This window comes from Scyliorhinus torazame, chromosome 17 (genome assembly GCF_047496885.1).
Source record: "Scyliorhinus torazame isolate Kashiwa2021f chromosome 17, sScyTor2.1, whole genome shotgun sequence".
In the NCBI taxonomy this organism is placed as follows: domain Eukaryota; kingdom Metazoa; phylum Chordata; class Chondrichthyes; order Carcharhiniformes; family Scyliorhinidae; genus Scyliorhinus; species Scyliorhinus torazame.
This window is the reverse complement of record NC_092723.1, coordinates 14,866,520-14,887,525: the sequence shown is the minus strand read 5'-3', so window position 1 is coordinate 14,887,525 and position 21,006 is coordinate 14,866,520. Positions and strand designations below refer to the sequence as shown.

Sequence of the window (21,006 nt, the reverse complement as noted above, 5' to 3'; positions counted from 1 at the left end):
CATATATATAAAGGGGACACAGATGACACTGTGGGGTTGTTGCAGAAGTGATTGTTGAGTACAATAAACTTGGAGTCAAAGAAATCAAGACTTGCTTTCTAGATCTTTTCATAGTGTTGCCATCGCAACTTAACACCATCCGTTGACTACACTCTCCCACATTTTCCCTCTCTCTTAAAACCCTGCTTAATATCTATTTCTTTGACTAATTTGTGGTCAATCCTCCTGATCTCAGAACATTAGAGTCCAATGTGCCGTCATTTTGAAATGAGCTATTCAATGAGACCCGCTCCCCAATCACGCCATGAATCTTTCCTTGATCAGTTCCAGCGTACAGATCGCTATTGAATCTGCTTCCACCACCCATTTAAGCAATGCATTCCACTCGCAATGTTCAAAAAAATGTTCTCACCTCCCTAACACCAAAATCAAAATGCACAGGATGCTAACCATCTGAAATATAGACAGAAAATTCTGCAGATGCTCAGCGGGTCAGGCAACATCTGTGACGAGAAACCAAATTAACATCTTTGCTTGATCACCAAGAAAGGAGGCATTACCGATGAGAGGGTCAGCAACCAAAAGGACATAAACTTAAGATAATTGGCAATTATCATGGGAGAAATGCTCCTCAATTTCAAAAATGCCCAAATTCCTTCACCTTCGCTGGCAATTTAAATTTCAGGGACTCAAATTCACTTCATATCTCACCAAAGGAAATGCTGTGTTTCCTTCCAACAGGTAAGATCTGTATACAGGGCCATTAGCTGAGCAACAAAACTAAACGGACCACAGTGTTTGATTGAAAGCAGACTAGGGCGGGATTCTCCGACACCCTGCCGGGTCGGAGAATCCCCGGGGGACGGCGCGAATCCTGCCCCGCCGCCCCGACACTGGCTGCCGTATTCACCGGCTCCATTTTTCGGGCAGGGGCGGGGCTCACGCCCCGCTGGTCGGAGGCCGTTAGCAGCGCCCCCCCCCCCCCCGGCGATTCTCCGGGCCCTGATGGGCCGAGCGGCCATCTGTTTTTGGCCAGTCCCGCCGGCGTGGGTTACGCATGGTCCCACACGGCGGGATTTGGCCGGTAAGTTGGCATGGGCAGTCCTTGCAGGGACGCTGGTGGATCCGACTCCGTGGCCCAGCCCGTGATCGGGGCCCACCGATCTGCGGGCGGGCCTGTTCCATGGGGGCACTTCTTCCTTCCACGCCGGCCCCTGTAGGGCGCCGCCATGGCCGGCACGGAGAAGAGTACCCCCTGCGCATGCGCCAAAATACGAAAGCCGGTCTGCGCATGTGCGGAATCACGCCGGCGGTTCCGCGCATGCACAAACTCGCGCAGTCCCTTCGCCGCCAGCTGGAGCGGCACCAACCCCTCCAGCATCCACCTAGCCCCCTAGGCGGGTGAGAATTCCTCACCTTGGGGTCCCATTGACGCCGGAGTCATTGACGCCGGTTTTCCCGCCGACGTGGGGGATTAGTCTCCAGAAGGGAGAATCCCGGCCTTAGTCTGGCCCCATATTCCTCTGGGTGCACCCATCTTTCTTCATACCTCTGAGAGATTCCTTGAGATATGTACCTATGTGAAAAGCAAGCTCCCACAGTGTTGGCTCATGCTGACCGGTTGTTCGCTGCTATGTCGCCCATGGGGGCGTGTAGAATCATGAAAGTACAGAAGGAGTCCACTTGCCCTACTGAGTTCATGTTGGTTCTTTGTAAAGTAATCCAGTCAGTCTCATTCCCCTCCCCCCCCCCCCCCCCCCCCCCCTACACTCTATCCCCAAAGCCCTGAAAGTTTATTCCCCTCAAGTGCCCCTCTAATTCCTCTTGAAATCATTACTTCCATGGGCAAGACGTTCCAGGTTATTACCACGTTCTGCATAACAACAGTTTCCCCTCCCATTCCCCTGGCATCTCGAAATGGCCTGCCCCGTATTCTGGGGCCGTGTCCCCTGTTTCCAGATTCACCAATTACAGGGAAGAAAACCTATCTGCATCTACCTTCAGCAACCTTTTTCCTCGGGTGGATGCAGCTGTTACAAGGGGGCAAAACTGTAAGGTTCAGGGTGGGAGATATAGGAGGGATGTCAGAGGTAGGTTCTTTACTCAGAGTGGTTGGGGCGTGGAACGTACTCCCAGCTATGGTAGTGGAGTCGGAAACTTTGCGAATTTTCAAGCGGTTATTGGATGGGCATATGGAGTGCACTAGAATGATTGGGAGTAGGTTGATTTGATCTTAGTTTCAGACTAGATCGGCACAACATCGTGGGCCGCAGGGCCTGTACTGTGCTGTACAGTTCTATGTTCCATACCTTGTCACCTTCTACAGGTTTCAATAAGACCACGTCTCATTCTTCGAAACCTGAGAGAATACAGGTCCAGTTTCCTCAATCTTTCCTCACAAGAGAGTCCCATCATCCCAGGGATTAGTCCAGTGAACTAATCTTTGTCTATCATATCTAAACCTCTCATCATCTTGTAAACCTCTATCGAATCTTTGCTCAATTTCCCTGTAGAGTGTGGTCACAAAGTGCATCACAACCCACCCCTTTTCTTGATGAGCTGATAAACATAGACTCTGAGACAGGACAGCAATGATTCTGGATTCTGGCCGAGTCTCCTGCTGGTCAGCTATAGCCCCTGATCAGCCAACCTGGATTGGACTGTGACACTCAGAAAATTTGGGGCATCAAAACCTTTCTCCTCTCTTATTTGGTGGGACTTGAAAAGGAGAGGGGATCGAGAGCCAGAGAGAGAGAAGGATACAGAGCACGAGAGATGGCAACTTACAAAAAAGCTTCACACTTTGGAAGGAGGAGGTCAGTGGAAGAGACACAAGCAGAGAATTGCAACAGTAGTCTTAAAGAGATATACGTATTAATTTCACAATCTTACCTTCCCAGTGGGAAACTGTGCATGAAGGAAGAAAAAAAACCCTGCTTGGGTAACAGAATAACTTAATAAGAAGAGAGAGATAAGTGCAGACTTCAGTAACTGATTTCCTCATATTCCCCCTGGCACCATTTTCTGGGTTTTGCCAAGACGAGGTTATGATAAGCAATTAGGAGAACTCCTAATGGAAATTAATGCAAATATGAGTTAGAAAAACAAAAGACTTGCATTTGCACAACTCCTTTCACCACCTGAAGGCACCCAAAAGAACTTCACATGCTACTTTTGAAATGTCGTCATTTTGAAACACAGGAAAGACAGCAGCCAATTTTCACACAGTGAGATCCCACCAACAGTAATGTGATAATAAGAACATAAGAACTAGGAGCAGGAGTAGGCCACCTGGCCCCTCGAGCCTGCTCCACCATTCAATGAGATCATGGCTGATCTTTTGTGGACTCAGCTCCACTTTCCGGCCCGAACACCATAACCCTTAATCCCTTTATTCTTCAAAAAACTATCTATCTTTATCTTAAAAACATTTAATGAAGGAGCCTCTACTGCTTCAATGGGCAAGGAATTCCATAGATTCACAACCCTTTGGGTGAAGAAGTTCCTCCTAAACTCAGTCCTAAATCTACTTGCCCTTATTTTGAGGCTATGCCCCCTAGTTCTGCTTTCACCCGCCAGTGGAAACAACCTGCCCGCATCTATCCTATCTATTCCCTTCATAATCTTATATGTTTCTATAAGATCCCCCCTCATCCTTCTAAATTCCAACGAGTACAGTCCCAGTCTACTCAACCTCTCAAAAACAAAGAACAACAAAGAACAAAGAAATGTACAGCACAGGAACAGGCCCTTCGGCCCTCCAAGCCCGTGCCGACCATACTGCCCGACTAAACTACAATCTTCTACACTTCCTGGGGCCGTATCCTTCTATTCCCATCCTATTCATATATTTGTCAAGATGCCCCTTAAATGTCCCTATCATCCCTGCTTCCACTACCTCCTCCGGTAGCGAGTTCCAGGCACCCACTACCCTCTGCGTAAAAAACTTGCCTCGTACATCTACTCTAAACCTTGCCCCTCTCACCTTAAACCTATGCCCCCTAGTAATTGACCCCTCTACCCTGGGGAAAAGCCTCTGACTATCCACTCTGTCTATGCCCCTCATAATTTTGTATACCTCTATCAGGTCGCCCCTCAACCTCCTTCGTTCCAGTGAGAACAAACCGAGTTTATTCAATCGCTCCTCATAGCTTATGCCCTCCATACCAGGCAACATTCTGGTAAATCTCTTCTGCACCCTCTCTAAAGCCCTCTCCTCGTAATCCAACCCCTTCAGCTCTGGGATTAACCTAGTGAATCCCCTCTGCGCACCCTCCAGTGCCAGTACGTCCTTTCTCAAGTAAGGAGACCAAAACTGAACACAATACTCCAGGTGTGGCCTCACTAACAGCTTATACAATTGCAGCATAACCTCCCTAGTCTTAAACTCCATCCCTCTAGCAATGAAGGACAGAATTCCATTTGCCTTCTTAATCACCTGTTGCACCTGTAAACCAACTTTTTGAGACTCATGCACTAGCACACCCAGGTCTCTCTGCACAGCAGCATGTTTTAATATTTTATCATTTAAATAATAATCCCTTTTGCTGTTATTCCTACCAAAATGGATAACCTCACATTTGTCAACATTGTATTCCATCTGCCCAACACTGATCCCTGAGAGATACCACTAGCTACTGATTGCCAACCAGAGAAACACCCATTAAACCCCACTCTTTGCTTTCTATTAATTAACCAATCCTCTATCCATGCTAGTACTTTCCCCTTAATGCCATGCATCTTTATCTTATGCAACAACCTTCTGTGTGGCACCTTGTCAAAGGCTTTCTGGAAATCCAGATATACCACATCCATTGGCTCCCCGTTATCTACCGCACTGTTAATGTCCTCATAAAATTCCACTAAATTAGTTAGGCACGCCCTGCCCTTTATGAACCCATGCTGCGTCTGCCCAATGGGACAATTTCCATCCAGATGCCTCGCTATTTCTTCCTTGATGATAGATTCCAGCACCTTCCCTACTACCAAAGTTAAGCTCACTGGCCTATAATTACCCACTTTCTGCCTACCTTCTTTTTTAAACAGTGGTGTCACGTTTGCTAATTTCCAATCCGCCGGGACCACCCCAGAGTCTAGTGAATTTTGGTAAATTATCACTAGTGCATTTGCAATTTCCCTAGCCATCCCTTTTAGCACTCTAGGATGCATTCCATCAGGGCCAGGAGACTTGTCTACCTTTAGCCCCATTAGCTTGTCCATCACTACCTCCTTGGTGATAACAATCCTCTCAAGGTCCTCACCTGTCATAGCCTCATTTCCATCAGTTACTGGCATAATGGCCGGATAATGTTTTACCGACGCTGGCTGAGGGATTTATCAGGCCCTTTGTTTAATCAGGGCCGTGGAAGGACCCAGTGACGCGACAAGGCCAATACATCTCCCAAGCAGCCTCGCGTGAAATTTATAATGCTCAAGTTGCCCGTGTGCCAGGTTGCCCGTTCCGGCGATCGGGCCTGGGGTGCCCTGCCCTTCTGAGGTGGGAGGCAGGGGAGCTCAGGAAGCCCCTGATTGGTAAGTTGGGGCATCGGAGGGGTCCGGAGGCTGCTGTGGGGGTTGGAGAGATCGGTGCACTGTTTAAAAATGGTGCCCTGATCCCTTCCTGCAATGGTAAGCTGAGCTCGTGGGTGCAGGAAATGAGTCTAAGTGCGGCTTCGGCGATGCGTTCCTCCCGAGGCCCGAGAAAGAAGCAGAATCCCGTTTAATAGCAGGATCATTCTCGGCACTGCAGGAAACATTCCACTAAACGCGCACACGATGGGACTCTGTTTTTTCCATTAAATCTCACCCTACGTGTTCCCGTCGGGAATGAAGAGTGTGCGATTCGCACTCTTGTTGGGGCTTGTATTCGGTAAGCGAGTCAGGACCTGCAAATGGACCAGCACTCTGCCGGCGTGAATTGAGAGTAACTCCCTGCCTGACGGGCGTTGTAGTCGCTGTGACCGGAAGTAGCGCCAAAGAGCCTGGCAGCTGGAGCTGTTTTAGGCGCTCCACTTACCACACACTCACTGCAGCTACACAGATGACTCAGAGCAGAACTGCAACCTCCGCCCCCCCCCCCTCCCCCCCGCGCGCCCCTCCACGAGTTTGGGAGTCCAAGGTAGACCAATCATTGCTCCATGTCAGCGAGGATTGGAGGGACTCTTCCTTTCCCAGGATAGGCCGCACACCCGGACCCGCCCTCCTGAACAGCACCTGGCTGAGGCAGTCAGTGCTGCCAACCTCACCAGGAGGAGACAGCTCGTGATTCTGAAAGGTGGGGGTCACTGGTGAGGCCCCTGCCCTGAGAGGGGCGATGTGCCAGGGAGGGTTCCAAAGGCCACAGTGCAGGTTTCCTCTGGTTGGGGTGAGCTCTGCTGATCCCCTCCTTCCTCTGCAGTGGGGGCAGCATTGCTGAGGAGTGCCAACGCCTGGTGGGCCCCCGATTGACCACGCCCAAACCCTTGATGATACAGCTGGGGTAAGAGGGTGTCCAGAGGGGTTGCCTGGGTAGGCTTCCAAATGACCTGGGGCTCTCTGTGCATTCAGAGCAGTCAGCAGTGTGAACAGCCAGGAGCACGTAAGTAGCCCCAAAGGATTGGAGCATGAAGTGCCCAAGACGTTAATGACATTAAATTCTATGCAACTGACGGTTTTGCATGGATCTGCCAGCCTGGGGCGCAAACATCGATATCGCCGCCTACGAGGAATAGGAGCATGGCGTCGGAATTGGCGCTGAGCGCAAAACGGATTTTTTTCCCCCATTTTGCACGACTCTCCGCCCGATCGCGGTTCCCATTTCCAGCGTCACGAAATGGAGAATCCGGCCCGGGATCTATTGGTGAGGACCAGACTTCGGCTTAATATCACCTCAGGGAGGCAGTGCCTCCAAAGGTGCAGCCCTCCCTCAGCGGGTGGGGCGGCCAAGGTTTTGCACACTTAAGTTCCTGGAGTCGGACTCGAACCCCTGGCCTTCTGAGGGAGACAAACAGAAAATGCGGCAGAAGTGTACACAGAGGGAGAAGGGACCGAAGCTTGAGGGCAGATCAATCATCCAAAGTGGATGAAAATTATCACCTACTTTCCATCCATCTCACTCTTAAAAATAAGCGTAGCATATCTGTTTGACTCCGTTTGATCATTCCTGCAGGCAGCTGTCCCACAGACATAAAAGCCTTTTTTGATATTTGTTCGTGGGATCTGAGCATTGGCAGCATTTGCTGCCCATCCCTCATTACCAAAGATAAAAAAAGATACACATCGAGGGACAGCACGTCCTCAATGACATGAGGCACTGAGAGACACATATCTGAATTGCTATCAAATGGCTCCTCTACATGCTGCTCGCGTACATACGATATCTCAAAGTACTTCACAGGACTGTAGAATACAGAGTCAAGGGAGAATATCCCAGAGATTTTAGAGAGTGGAGTGTAAGAGAGATGGATCAAAAGCTTCAGAAGTTTCTGTTCCACCAATGGAAGGTCAACGGGGATGGGAGTTTTTTTAAACTCACTTGTGCAATGTGGGTGTCGCTGGCTTGACCAACATTTATTCCCCATCCCTAATTTCCCTTGAAAGATTGTGCTGAGCTGCCTTCTTGAACCGCTGCAGTCCCTAGTGTTGCAGGTACACCCACCGTGCTGCTAGGGAGGCATTCCCAGCATTTTGACCGACCGACTGTGAAGGAACGGCCGATACATTTCCGCGTCGTCATGGTGAGTGACTTGGAGAAGATCCTCCAGGTGGTGGTCTTCCCATGTGTCTGATGCCCTTGTCCTTCTGGATGGCATTCCTGATCAGCTGACCCTAACTCCATCCCCAACTATCCAAAACCCAGTGGAAATAAAACATGGGCCGGGATTCTCCGCTACCCGGCGGGGCGGGGCGTCCCGGCGGGATGGGAACCACTCCGGCGTCGGGCCGCCCCAAAGGTGCAGATTTCTCCGCACCTTTAGGGACCAAGCCCTTACCTTGAGGGGCTAGCCCCGCGCCAGAGTGGTTTGCGCGCCGCCGACCGGCGGGAAAGGCCTTTGGCGCCACGCCAGTTGGGGCCGAAAGGACTTCACCGGCTGGCGGAAGTCCGCGCATGCGCAGGAGTGTCAGTGGCTGCTGACGTCATCCCCGTGCATGCGCAGGGGGGGGGTGTCTCTTACGCGTCGGCCATCGCGGAGGCTGTGGCCGAGGCGGAAGGAAAAAAGTGCCCCCACGGCACAGGCCCGCCCGTGGATCGGTGGGCCCCGATCGCGGGCCAGGCCACCGTGGGGCACCCCCCGGGGCCAGATCGCCCCGTGCCCCCCCCCAGGACCCCGGAGCCCACCCGCACCGCTAGTCCTGCCGGTAAGGTAGGTGGTTCGATTCACGCCGGTGGGACTGGCATGACAGCAGCGGGACTTCTGCCCATCGCGGGCTGGAGAATCGCCGCGGGGGGGGGGCGCCGACGGGCGCCAAATCTTCGGTGCCGGAGAATTCGGCGGCCGGCGGGGGCAGGACTCACGCCGCCCCCAGCAATTCTCTGACCCAGATGTGTGAATTAAGTAGAGGACAAAAGAAATCAAAGCAGGACTGGGCAAGAGGCCCGTTGAGCCTGCTGCAGCATTCAGTAAGATCATTGTTGATCTTCCACCTCAGTTCCACTTTCCCACCCTATCGCCCTGTCCCTCAATTCCCTTGGTGTCCAAAAATATATCAACCCGTGTTTTGAATATACTCAATAACTGAAAATCCGCTGAGAACTCTGAAGACACACAACTCATCGAGCGACAAAATTGCTCCTCATCTCAGTCCTAAATCCTCAGCCCCTTATCCTCGTTCTAGACTCTCCAGCCAGGGGAAAAACAGCCTTGAAGCATCCAACCTGCCACCCCCTCTGTCGTGTTATGTACTCTGGGATAACACAGGCTGCAACTGGATGCAGCTTTAACCAAAAGATACTCCAGAGCTTGACGTTAGTTCAATCTGATTTATTGAACCAGTAGCACAGTTAGCACAGTTCTCTATGAGTTCGACTCTCTGCTAACCTAAGTGTGGTTACTCTGTCTGACTGAACCAGACTAGCTCTTAGCTACGTGCTGGAGGTGTGATACTGTATATACACCCTGACTCACTCTGTAGATGTTCATCAGTGGAAAGAGGCGGAGTGTGAGTGCCTCGTGTCTTATAGTGAGATACCACCCCTGAGTGTCCTGCCTGCTCATTGGTCATGTCCTGTTCTCTGTGTTCATTAGCTGCTTGTCTGTGCCGCTCTGTATATCATTATCTGCATGCCTGCATATCATGACACCATCTAGTATTTTATACATTTCAATGGGAGAGAAACACTGGAAATGCTCACCAGGTCAGGCACCATCTAAAGAAATAGAGTCAAAACATTTCAATAATAACTGATGAATAATAATCTTTATTGTCACAAGTAGGCTTACATTAACACTGCAATGAAGTTACTGTGAAAATCCCCTCGTCGCCACATTCCGGCACCTGTTCGGGTTCACGGAGGGAGAATTCAGAATGTCCAATTCACCTAACAAGTACATCAGATTGAAAACCTCCAATTAGATCTCGCAAAAGTGTAACAGGTTTGAAGCAAGGACAGAGGTCGGGAAAAGGGGAAGGTAAAGAAAGAACAAAAAAAGATGCCCATGTATAATAACTGCAGCGGAAGCCAGGCTGGGCAAAACAAACGTTTGTTCGTGAACATAAAAGAAGGCGCAGCTGTGGTGTACAACGCTGTTGTCCCAATCCCGGGACCATTGGGAACACCGGGTGTCTGGATCTGCGTCGCAGTATTTAAGGTCTCGCTAGCGAGGCCTTATTGGACAAGGCTTCCGCCCACTCAATACGGCAACTCGTACTCTACAAAGCCCACGGGGAGATCAGTCGATGATCCCCTGTGGTCTTCATGGGAGCTATAGGACTGTGGTTGACACAGCAAGAAGTCTTACAGGTTAAAGTCCAACAGGTTTGTTTGGAATCACTAGCTTTCGGAGCGCAGCTCCTTCATCGGGAGACTCACCTGATGAAGGAGCTGCGCTCCGAAAGCTAGTGATTCCAAACAAACCTGTTGTTCTTTAACCTGGTGCTGTAAGACTTCTTACTGTGCCCACCCCAGTCCAACGCCGGCATCTCCACACTGTGGTTGAGTAGAGGGCAGGAAAGGTTAAATGGCAAAAGAGAGGATGGCAGAAGGGAGTGTTCGTAATGAAACAAAAGATTAATGTCGATGAGGTGCGAATGGCAAAAAGAGATTGTTACAATTAAGAACGAGGCTGATTAATATTTGCAGGGAAGAGCAATAGAAATACAATGTGGGCCATGTAGCCACCTAAATTGGCCAGCTCCCGATTTAAAATGGCGAACGGCAAAGGCTGATGGGAAAGTCAGCCAACATAGACAGAAACCAGCAGGTGCAGGTTTGCTGTGTATTTAACTCTGCAAAAGGCCAGACAACATCGATACCAGCAACCATCAGCATAACAATGTAGCAGCCATCTACATACTGATGAGCAATCCCCGGGAACAATAAGTAACATTTTGGACACACAAAGCAAAGCCAGACTCCCCGGCGCCAGCAGGAGCCAACACAAAGGAGGTGAACGAACACCTCAAGACCGCCCATCGATCAGGGAACCGCTCCAGTATTGGAGAAATCGAACCAAGCGATTGGGACAAAGTCCAATCACTTGGGACCAGGTACAGGGTCCGCCCCAAAAGGCGGGAAGCCCCTGGGGACTATAAGAGTTAAGCACCAAATTCAAATCGCTCTCGTCACCTCTTCGTCCTGCCCGGGTCACCCAGCAACGTGAACCAACATTGACCGTGACCGGTGCAGTGACCACCGACAGAAGTAAGTCTTAATTCAACGCTCGCTACGAGATAGGCGCTCCTAGCTACCAATCTGTACCAACTTCGAATCCCGCAGACTCAGAACCCGAACGAAAGGCCATTTGTTCCCCTGACCTGGTGGGCCAGTCCGAAGTTAAGTACAGGCATGTTAGTTGTAGAAGTAGCTTAGACGTAGAATTTGTGCATGAGTAGCGATTAATGTGTATAATAAATGTGCTTTGATTTGAATCTTACGAATCGGTGTACTGGGTTATTGATCATTACTCGGACTTGAACCTCGTGGCGGTATCATAAAGATACCTGGCGACTCGAGAGCAAAGGTAATAAAACAGAGCAATTGGACCAATGGAAAGTTAGCAACAGCCATTAAGCCAGAAAATGGAAATCAATAATGTCCAACTTTGTTTTATTTATTTTCAGTCTTACGCAATCCAGTGCAGAGAAAAGTTTGGAAACTAATTTAAAGCATCTGCCCCTGACTGACCCCAAGATGTCAGCATCCTGTGGGACTTCTATTTTTCTCTAGAAGTGAATTGCCAACACAGCTTTCCCATCCCTTGAGTTCTCTTCGAGCACGGCTTCTGATAGGCTGCTCGGTTGGACATGTTTCCAGAGGGTCTAATCACGTGATCTTTGACTCGTTTGCAACACACCCTCCTGTCACTGGGCACGAAGCACATCAATCATCATGATGCCCCGCCTTTGCATGCCTCTTCCACCCGATTGGTTGCCTGTTGGCTGTCGGTCAGTCCCTGCCTCCAACATTTTTACAATTAACAAAATGAAATAATCAAGAAGAGAAAAATTGGATTATTCCGGGAAAAATAAGGAAGAAACAACAGTTTTTAGCACCTCTTATGATTTTACTCCTGATTGGCAGGCTTAAATTCACCTGGAGGTTAACCTTTAACTCTTGGAGAGTGCGGGGCACGCCTGGAGAGTTGGCCAACGTTCTTTCCATCTTCTAAATGTGACAAGGAATGGGGCACGGCTGCAATGTAATGTACCAATGCTCCTTAGGAAATCTCAAACAACGTAGAGGTTGTAACCTCATCACTAGGGCGTGAAAAAAGATAATAGCTTCAATTTTCTCACACACACCAACTCAAACTCTTCTCAGGAGCAATTTGTGGGCAATTTGCAAAAATATTTTTCCAGCTCCCTAAGTGACTCACCCTGGAACTGAGTCATTAAATGAAGGAGCTGTTCGTGAACTACAGCTAGGATTTTTTTCATTCTTATTTGTTCATGGGATACGTAAGTCGCTGGATTGCTGGGCGACTCGGCGGCGCAGTGGTTAGTGCCTCGCGGCGCTGCGGACCCGGGTTTCATCCCGGCCCCAGGACACAGTCCGTGTGGAGTTTGCACATTCTCCCCGTGTCTGTGTGGGTCTCGTCCCCACAACCCAAAGATGTGCAGGTTAGATGGATTGGTCACGCTAAATTGGAACAAAATAATTGGGTACTTTAATTTTTTTTTTACAGTCTCTGGATTGCCCATCCGGGAAAACATTGAAGAGTAAAGACGACAAAATTCCCCAAAGGACATTTGTGAACCAAATGGGATTTTACAACAATCAACAACGGTTTCATGGGGCGAAATTCTCCGGTATCGGCGCGATGTCCGCTGACTGGCGCCCAATACGGCGCAAATCAGTTGGGCATCGCGCCGCCCCAAAGGTGCGGAATGCTCCGCATCTTTGGGGGCTAGGCCCGTGGCGGACGAATTTCCGCCCTGCCAGCTGGCGGAAAAGGCCTTTGGTGCCCCGCCAGCTGGCACGGAAATGACATCTCCGGGCGGCGCATGCGTTAGCGTTAGCGGCCGCTCAAGGCTTGCGCAGTCATTTCCGCCTCCGCCATGTGGAGAACGTGGCGAGGCGGAAGGAAAAGGCCAGGCCACCGTGGGGGCACCACTCCGGGGCCAGATCGCCCCGCGCCCCCCACAGGACCCCAGAGCCGGCCTGCGCCGCCTTGTCCCGCCGGTAAGGTAGGTGGTTTAATCTACACTGGCGGGACAGGCATTTTAGCTGCGGGACTTCGGCCCATCCGGGCCGGAGAATCACGGGCCAACCGGCACGGCGCGATTCCCGCCGAATCTCCAGTGCTGGAGAATTCGGCAACTGGCGGGGGCAGGGTTCACGCCAGCCCCCGCCGATTCTCCGACCCATGGTCTTCATTAAACTTTGAATTCCAGATTTTATTCATTCAAATTTTGCCATCGGCCGTGGTGAGATTTGAACCCAGGTCTCCAGGGGAATACCCCGGATCTCTGCATTATTAGTCCAGTGACAATACCACTAAGCCACTGCTTCCCCGCAGAGTGGAGTGGACTTAAAGTTTGGGTGAGGGAAGGAATCGGACTCAATCGAGTTGACTTCTAAATATGCTTCGGCACGATCAAAGTTCACACACTTACAGGTGAATCATAAAATCTTACAGCACCAAAGGAGTCCGTTCGGCCTGTCGAGCCTGTACTGACATTTTGAAAGAACCATTTGGTTTAGGCCCACAGTCCAGTCATTTTCCCCATAGTCTGCATATTTGTCCTCTTCAAGTAGATATCTAATTGCCCTTTGAATATTCCTGTGAAATCTGCTCCCGTCACTTTTTTCAGGTAGTGTATTTGAGATCATGTAATCATAGAAGGTACAGTGCAGAAGGAGGCCATTCGGCCCATCGTGTCTGCAACGGCTCTTGGAAAGAGCACTTCCAATTAAGCCCACGCCTCCACCCTATCCCCGTATCTCAGTAACCCCACCTAACCTAGAGCAATTTAGCATGGCCAATCCACCTAACCTGCACATCTTTGGACTATGGGAGGAAACCGGAGCACCCGGAGGAAACCCACGCAGACACGGGGAGAACGAGCAGGCTCCGCACAGACAGTCACCCAAGCCAGGAATCGAACCTGGGACCCTGGAGCTGTGAAGCAACCGTGTTAACCACTGTGCTATCGTGCTGCCCTTAATACCACTCTGCTCAAAATAAAATCTCTAAATTTCTCATCAGGTGCTTTTGCAAGTTGCCATTTATATCGAATACTGGCTTTGGACATCCCATGAAAGAATAAAGAACCTAATACCTTTGGTACCAATCCACTTGGCCGAGGAAAAACAGCTTCTCAATTTACGTTATCAAAAAGCTCATTATTTTGAACATTTCGACCAGCTTCCCCTTAATATTCCCTGCTCGAAGGAGAACGCTCTTGTCACATTCAATTGTTCATGGTTTGATTCTATGTGTTTGTTGACTGTTCTCTGTGCTGTTAGTCAACCATGAGAATGGCCACTGAGGAAGGGAAGCTAAAAATGAGCTGGCAGCCTATGCTTAAATCAGAAGCATTGTATGTAAAGCCACCTTTTGGACATAGAAACTGGTGTCATCTCTGCATATCTCTGAGGCACAAAATACGACAAATCTCAGCTTCTGCAATCTCTCCACGTATCTGAAGTCTGTCATTGCTGGTATTGCCCTAGTAGAGTTCCTCTGTAACATCCTCAGGGCTCTAACATCCTTCCTAAAGTGTGGTGTCCTGAATGCGATACAATATCCCAGCAGAGGATATTAAAGGTAATTGCAAATGTTTTTTGTATTCTGTGCCCCGATGTAGAAATTCAGGAATCCAATAAACTTGAGGGACACCGCCGTTGCAGGCCTCTCTTCAATCAGAAAAACTTCTGTTAACCACATTGATCTGAAAGGAAGCCTATTGTCTACCAGGTTATCGCCATCCTTTAATTCCACATGCTTGTATTAAGGGCGGGATTCTCCAACCCCCGCCGGGTCGGAGAATCCTCAGGGGGCTGCGTGAATCCCGCCCTGCCGCTCCAACAACGGCTGCCGTATTCTCCGGCACCGGTTTTCGGGCGGGGGTGGGGATCACGCCGCGCTGGTCGGGGCCGTTGGCAGCGGCACCCCCCAGCAATTCTCCGGGCCCTGATGGGCCGAGCGGCCGTCGGTTTCTGGCCAGTCCCGCCGGCGTGGATTGGACATGGTCCCACACGGCGGGACCTGGCTGGTAGGCCGGCTGGTGCTGTCCTCGGGGCGGGGCGCGGGGGGATCCGGAGGTGGCCCCGACGGCGGCCTGGCCCGCGATCGGGGCCCACCGATCTGCAGGTGGGCCTGTGCCGTGGGGGCACTCCTTCCTTCCGCACCGGCCTCTGTCGGGCTCCGCTATGGCCGGCGCGGAGAAGACAACCCCCTGTGCATGCGCTAGAATACTCCGGCGGTTCAGCACATGCGCTAACTCGAGCCGGCCCTTCGGCCTTTCCCCGGATGTGCGGAGGATTCCGCAACTTCCAGTCAGCCCGAGACCGGAGTGGTTCGCCCCACTGTTTACGCCGGTGTTGGGCCATCGCGGGGATTCGGGAGAATCCCGCCCGATATGTTTGTGATAGTTCATCAAAAGCCTTTCGGAAGACTGGCTGGATTCTCCGTTTTTGGGACAATGTCCCCACGCCATCGTGAAAACTGTGGGCCGGGATTCTCCAAGCCCGCGCCGGGTCGGAGAATCGGCGGGGGGGTCAGAGAATCGGCGGGGGGGTCGTGAGAATCCAGCCACACCGCTCCGACGCTGGGCCGCCGACTCTCCAATCGCACCCGCGCGGTTGCCGCAGGAACGGTTGGGGGCCGTTGAAAGCGGCACCCGCAGCGATTCTCCGCCCTCGCAGGGCCAAGTGCCCGCCGAGTACCGCCGCCGTGGTTTACATATCGTCCCACCCGGCGGGACCTCAGCGTTCTGGCTGCGGGGGCCGTCTTGGTGAGGGGGCGGGGTGATCCGGCTTCCAGGGAGGGGCCTCCATGGTGACCAGGTCCGCGATCGGGGGCTACCGATCGGCGGGCGCACTCATTCCGGGGGGGCCTATGTTCCTCTGCACCGGACCTCCGTAGGGCTCTACCATGTTGCGTAGGGGCCGGCGCGGAGACGGCAACCACGTGCCTACGCGGACACGCCGTCGCGCGCATGCACGGACCTGCGCCGGCCGTGAAGGGCCGGCTTTCAGCGCCGGAGCAGTGCACAGCACTCAGGCGCCATTCTAGCCCCCAACGAACAGGAGAATTACTGGGCCTGGAGGCCCATTGATGCCAGCGTTGCTCGCGCCGGTTTTGACTCCGGCGTCAACACTTGGCCGCGGTATCGGAGAATCCCGGCTCTGGTGTTTTACGCCAGGAAAACTGACCTCAAAAGGCCACAGATTCACCGTCTTGCAGGGGGCTAGCAGGCTGTCGTAGAGCTCACAGCTCTAGCTGCCAATACGGACCCCCGCATTTCCGGGTCAGGGCTACGCATGCGCATGGCGGCGGCCTTTAGCGACCTCGCCGTGCTCCATGGCAGGCTCAGCCCGCGGTCCTGGAACGGCAACATTGTGCCCTGCATCAGCTACTCACCCGCCCAAGACCCCCCCCCCCCCCCCGCACACATAGCCCGCAGCCCCAAATGAACCCCCCCCCCTTGCCCGCCGATCGGTCCTCCCCTTGGACTGAGCCCACAGCCGCCAGGTGAGTATCGCGGACAGTGGGACCATGTTAGAATCACACCGTCAGGAATGAGGCCGGTTGGGGATGGAGAATCCACGAGCACGCCGATTTTTGGAGGGCGGAGAATTGCGAAACCGGCGCCGGGCGTGAAAACGGATTCTCTGCCCCGTCGCCAAACGTGATTTTGGCATCGGGGTGCGGAGAATCCAACCCCATATTTCCATCAGGCGTGATTCAGCTAAATGGGAACAAAGTCGCAAAGCGAGCCAGCTGCCCTGATGGGATTCAAACCCATATTCCCACAGCATTACCCTGGGTGTCTGCATCACTAGTCCAGTGACAAACCACTGCACCTCCACTTCCCCAGATCTATCTACCACACTAGTACATTTCCCAGCACTGGCACCAGGCTGATTGGTCTACCGTTACCAGGTTTACCCTTCTCCCCTCTTTTTGAACACTGGTATTACATTTGCAATCCTCTCGTCCTCTGGAATCACTTCTGTATCCAAGGAGGATTGAACACTGTGATCAGAGTTTCTGATGTCTCCACCCTGGCTTCCCTCAGCAATGTAGGATGCGTGCAGTCTGGACTGGGTGACCTGTTGACATTTAGTGATGCCAAATTATTTAGTACCTCCACTTAAACTACTTGTATCTCACCTAATGTCTTTACTCCCCATCCCTCCCTGTACTGTGACACAGGCTGCAGGCCGACCAGAATGGTGTCCTTTATTTTGGCTGGGCCAGTATTTATTGCCCATCTGTAATTCCACCTTGAGAAGCTGATGGTCAGCTGCCTTGAACTGCTGCAGTCCATGTGGTGTAGGTCCACAGCGCTGTGAGGAAGGGACTTCCAGGATTTTGACTTAGTCACAATGAAGGAATAGTGTTGTATTTCCAAGTCAGTGTGCTGTGCATTTTCAAGGAGAACATTGTGGTATTCCCACCCAGCTATTGCCCTTGTTCTTCTCTCTGATAGTGCTGTGTACACGCACAGCTGCTACTGTGCGTTGGTGGTACAGGGAGTGAATGTTGAAGGTGGGATGGGGTGCCAATCAAGCGGGCTGCTTTGTCCCGAATGTTGTTGAGCTTCTTGAGTGTTGTTGAAAATGCACACATCCAGGCAAGTGGAGAGTATCCCATCACACTCCTGACTTGTGCCTTGTATATAGTGGACAAGCTTTGGGAGTCAGGAGGTGAGTTACTTGCTGCAAAATTCCCAGACTTTGACCTACTCTTGGAGTCATAGTATTTATCTATAAAAACCTTCATTAGTGTCACAAGTAGGCTTACACTAACACTGCAATGAAGTTATTGTGAAAGTCCCCGAGTTGCCACACTCCGGCGCCCGTTCGGGTACACTGAGGGAGAATTCAGAATGTCCAATTCACCAAACAAGCACATCTTTCGGGACTTGAGGGAGGAAACTGGAGCACCCGGAGGAAACTCATGCAGGCACAGGGAGAACGTGCAGACTCCGCACAGTCAGTGACCCAAGCCGGGAATCGAACATGGGTCCCTGGCGCTATGAAGCAACAGCGCTAACCACTGTGCTATATATGGCAAGTCCAGTTACGTTTCTGGCTCAATGGCCTGCACCAGCATGTTGCTAGTGGGGGATTCAGCGATGGTAATGGCACTGAATGTCAAGCGGAAATGGTTGAATTCTCTCTTGTTGGAGATGGTCATTGCCTGGCACTTGTGTGGATGATTGTTATTTGCCGCATGTCGGCCCGAGTCTGAACATTGTCCAGGTCCAGCTGCAGACGCACATGGAAACCTGCCAAGGGAAAAAAGCTGTCAAGCCCCTTCAAAATCTTTCATGCTCACACTTTAGAAAGGATGTCAAGGCCTTCAAGGGTTACAGAGGATATTTACTAGTATGGTATCAGGGATGAAAGATTTCAGTTATGTGGAGAGACTAGAAAAACGATGATTATTCTTCTTGGAGCACAGAAGGCGAAAATGAGGAAGGGTTTGGACAGAGCAAATTAGGAGAAACAATTTTCAGAGACAGAAGGGTTAGCAACCAGTGGAGACAGGTTCGAGGCGATTGACAAAACAACCACAGGGGACATGAAATGTATTAGATAGAAACACAGAACTTAGGAGCAGGAGTAGGCCATTCGGCCCTTCAAGCCTGCTCCGCCATTCAATATGATTATGGACGATCCTCCATCTCAATGCCATACTCCCGTTTGCTCCCCATTCCCCTTGATGCCAGTAAAATCGAAAAATTGATCTATCGCTTTCTTGAATACATTCTGTTACTTGGACTCCGCAGCCTTCTGTGGGAGAGAATTCCATAGTTTCACTACCCTTTGAGTGAAGAAACATTTCCTCATCACAGTCAAAGAGTTTCACATGACAGAAAGAGGGATTCATTGAATTTAAATTCCACCAGCTGCCATGGGGCTTGAACCCCTGCCCCAGAACTTTAGCGTGGATTTCTGGGTTACTAATCCAGGAACATTACCACTCTGCCACCATCTCCACCAGTCCTAAATGGCCTACCCCGTATCCTGAGACTGTGCCCCCTGGATCTAAATTCTCCAACCAGGGAAAACACCCTCCCTGCACCTGGTCTGTTTAACCCTGTTCGAATTTTATATGTTTCAATCAGATCTCCTCTCATCCTTCTAGTGACTACAGGCCCATCGAACCAATCTCTCTGCAGAGAACAGTCCCACCAGCACCGGTATCAGCCTCGGGAGCCTCCATTGCTTTTCTTCCAAGGCAGGTATACCTTTACTTAGGGAGGGAGACCAAAACTGCACACAATGCTCCAGGTTTTGCCTCACCAAGGCCCTCAATAACTACAGTAAGACATCCCTGCTTCTGAACTCAAATACTCTTGCAATGAAGGCCAACATATTATTTGCCTTCCTAATTGATTAATGCCTTTTGTATTTTCGTTGCCTATTGTACAAGGGCACCCAGATCCCTCTGTACATCCACACTTCCCAATGTATCACTATTTAAATAATACTCTTCCTTCCTGTTTTACACGCCAAAGTGTATAAATTCACCTTTGTCCTGCATCTGCCATGCGTTTGCCCACTCACTCAGCTTGTCTAAATCGCTTTCGTCAAGTCATGATGATCTGGGGTGCGCTAAGGTGGTGGAAGCAGATTCATTTACAACTTAGGCATAGCCACAGAATCGCAGAATGGTTACAGCACAGAAGGAGGCCATTTGGCCCGTTGTGTCCTGACTAGCTTTCCGAATGTGCAGTGCACCTAGTTCCATTCCCATACCTTCTCTCCCGAACCCTCCAGCCCCTCGCCACTCACTTTGTGAAAACGTTTCTCCTCGAGCCTCCATTCCTCCCTTCGCCAACTCACTCCAATCCAGGTTCTCTCGTTCTCAATCCTTCCAGTGGCAGCGACAATTTTTCTCTGTCTACTCTGTCCGGACCCCTCATGGTTTTGAATATCTCGATCGAGTCTCCTCTCAGCCTTTTTCTCCCCCTAGCAAACCAGTCCAAATGTCTCCAATCTGCCCAAGTAACTGAAGATCCTCACCCCAGAACCGTTCTTGTGAATCTTTTCCGCACTTTCTCGAGTACTTTTCAAAAGGCAATTGGATAAAAAATACGAAAAGGCCAAACATTTTGGGGTTCTGTTGAAAAAAAGAAGGGGAGAGGAACTTGGGCAGCACGGTAGCATTGTGGATAGCACAATTGCTTCACAGCTCCAGGGTGCCAGGTTCGATTCCCGGCTTGGGTCACTGTCTGTGCGGAGTCTGCACATCCTCCCCGTGTGTGCGTGGGTTTCCTCCGGGTGCTCCGGTTTCCTCCCACAGTCCAAAGATGTGCAGGTTAGGTGGATTGGCCATGCTAAATTGCCCTTAGTGTCCAAAATTGCCCTTAGTGTTGGGTGGGGTTACTGCATTTTGGGGATAGGGTGGAGGTGTGGACCTTGGGTAGGGTGCTCTTTCCAAGAGCCGGTGCAGACTCGATGGGCCGAATGACCTCCTTCTGCACTGTAAATTCTATGATAAATCTATGAATTAATTAGGCAACTCTTTCAAAATCCTAACACAGATTTAACGGGCCAAATGACCTCCTTCTGCGCTATGTGACTCCCCAGTGTCTCCTCAAGAACATCATCGAGATTGGTCATTTCTAATCATTTAAATGTCTCTTGTGTCTCATGGGATTATGTGGTGCTTTACCATTAAAAACAAATTGGGCGGGATTCTCCGTCCCACCGCACTGGTTTTCTGGTGCGGCGCGCCCCTGCTGGCAACGGGATTCTCCGTCCCGGTCAATGGGATTTCCCATTGTGGGCAGCCCCACGCCGTCGGGAAATCCCCGGGCGTGTGTGGTCTGCCGCCGCAACGGAAAATCACGACAGCGGAGAATCCAGCCTGTTTGCATTCGTCACCTTTGTCCGAACTCCAGCCCTACACTTTCTGGTGAGATCATCGCTTCCAAATGATCTCTAATAGGTGCATGATATGCAGTTTTACCGCACGGCCCCGCATTTTAGAATTCATGGTGCTAGGTGACCCAGTACTAGGTACCTGGTGTCGACAGCTCTGCGCCTCTATCAAAGGAAAAGAAAGTCTTGCTCGCCAGATTTTATTTGAACCCACATCCAAAATGGCAAAACAATCAAAGGGGCTAACCTTGCCTAGTTGGGAGTATCTGAACCTAATGCAAATCCCAGATAGTTATTACACG

The 21,006-nt window shown here is 51.0% G+C and overlaps 1 protein-coding gene across 2 annotated transcripts in view; it reads left to right on the top strand.

Annotated features, from left to right (window-relative positions):
* LOC140393742 (leucine-rich repeat neuronal protein 3-like) overlaps positions 1 to 21,006 on the top strand; it is a 229,891-nt gene that overhangs the window by 180,820 nt on the left and 28,065 nt on the right. The window contains exon 2 of one of the 2 annotated variants that reach the window (XM_072480086.1): positions 18,963 to 19,055. The exons of the other annotated variant lie outside the window; for it this stretch is intronic. The gene's annotated coding sequence lies outside the window, so the exon portion shown is untranslated. The remainder of the gene's footprint in view (positions 1 to 18,962; positions 19,056 to 21,006) is intronic. 2 annotated transcript variants of the gene reach the window in all.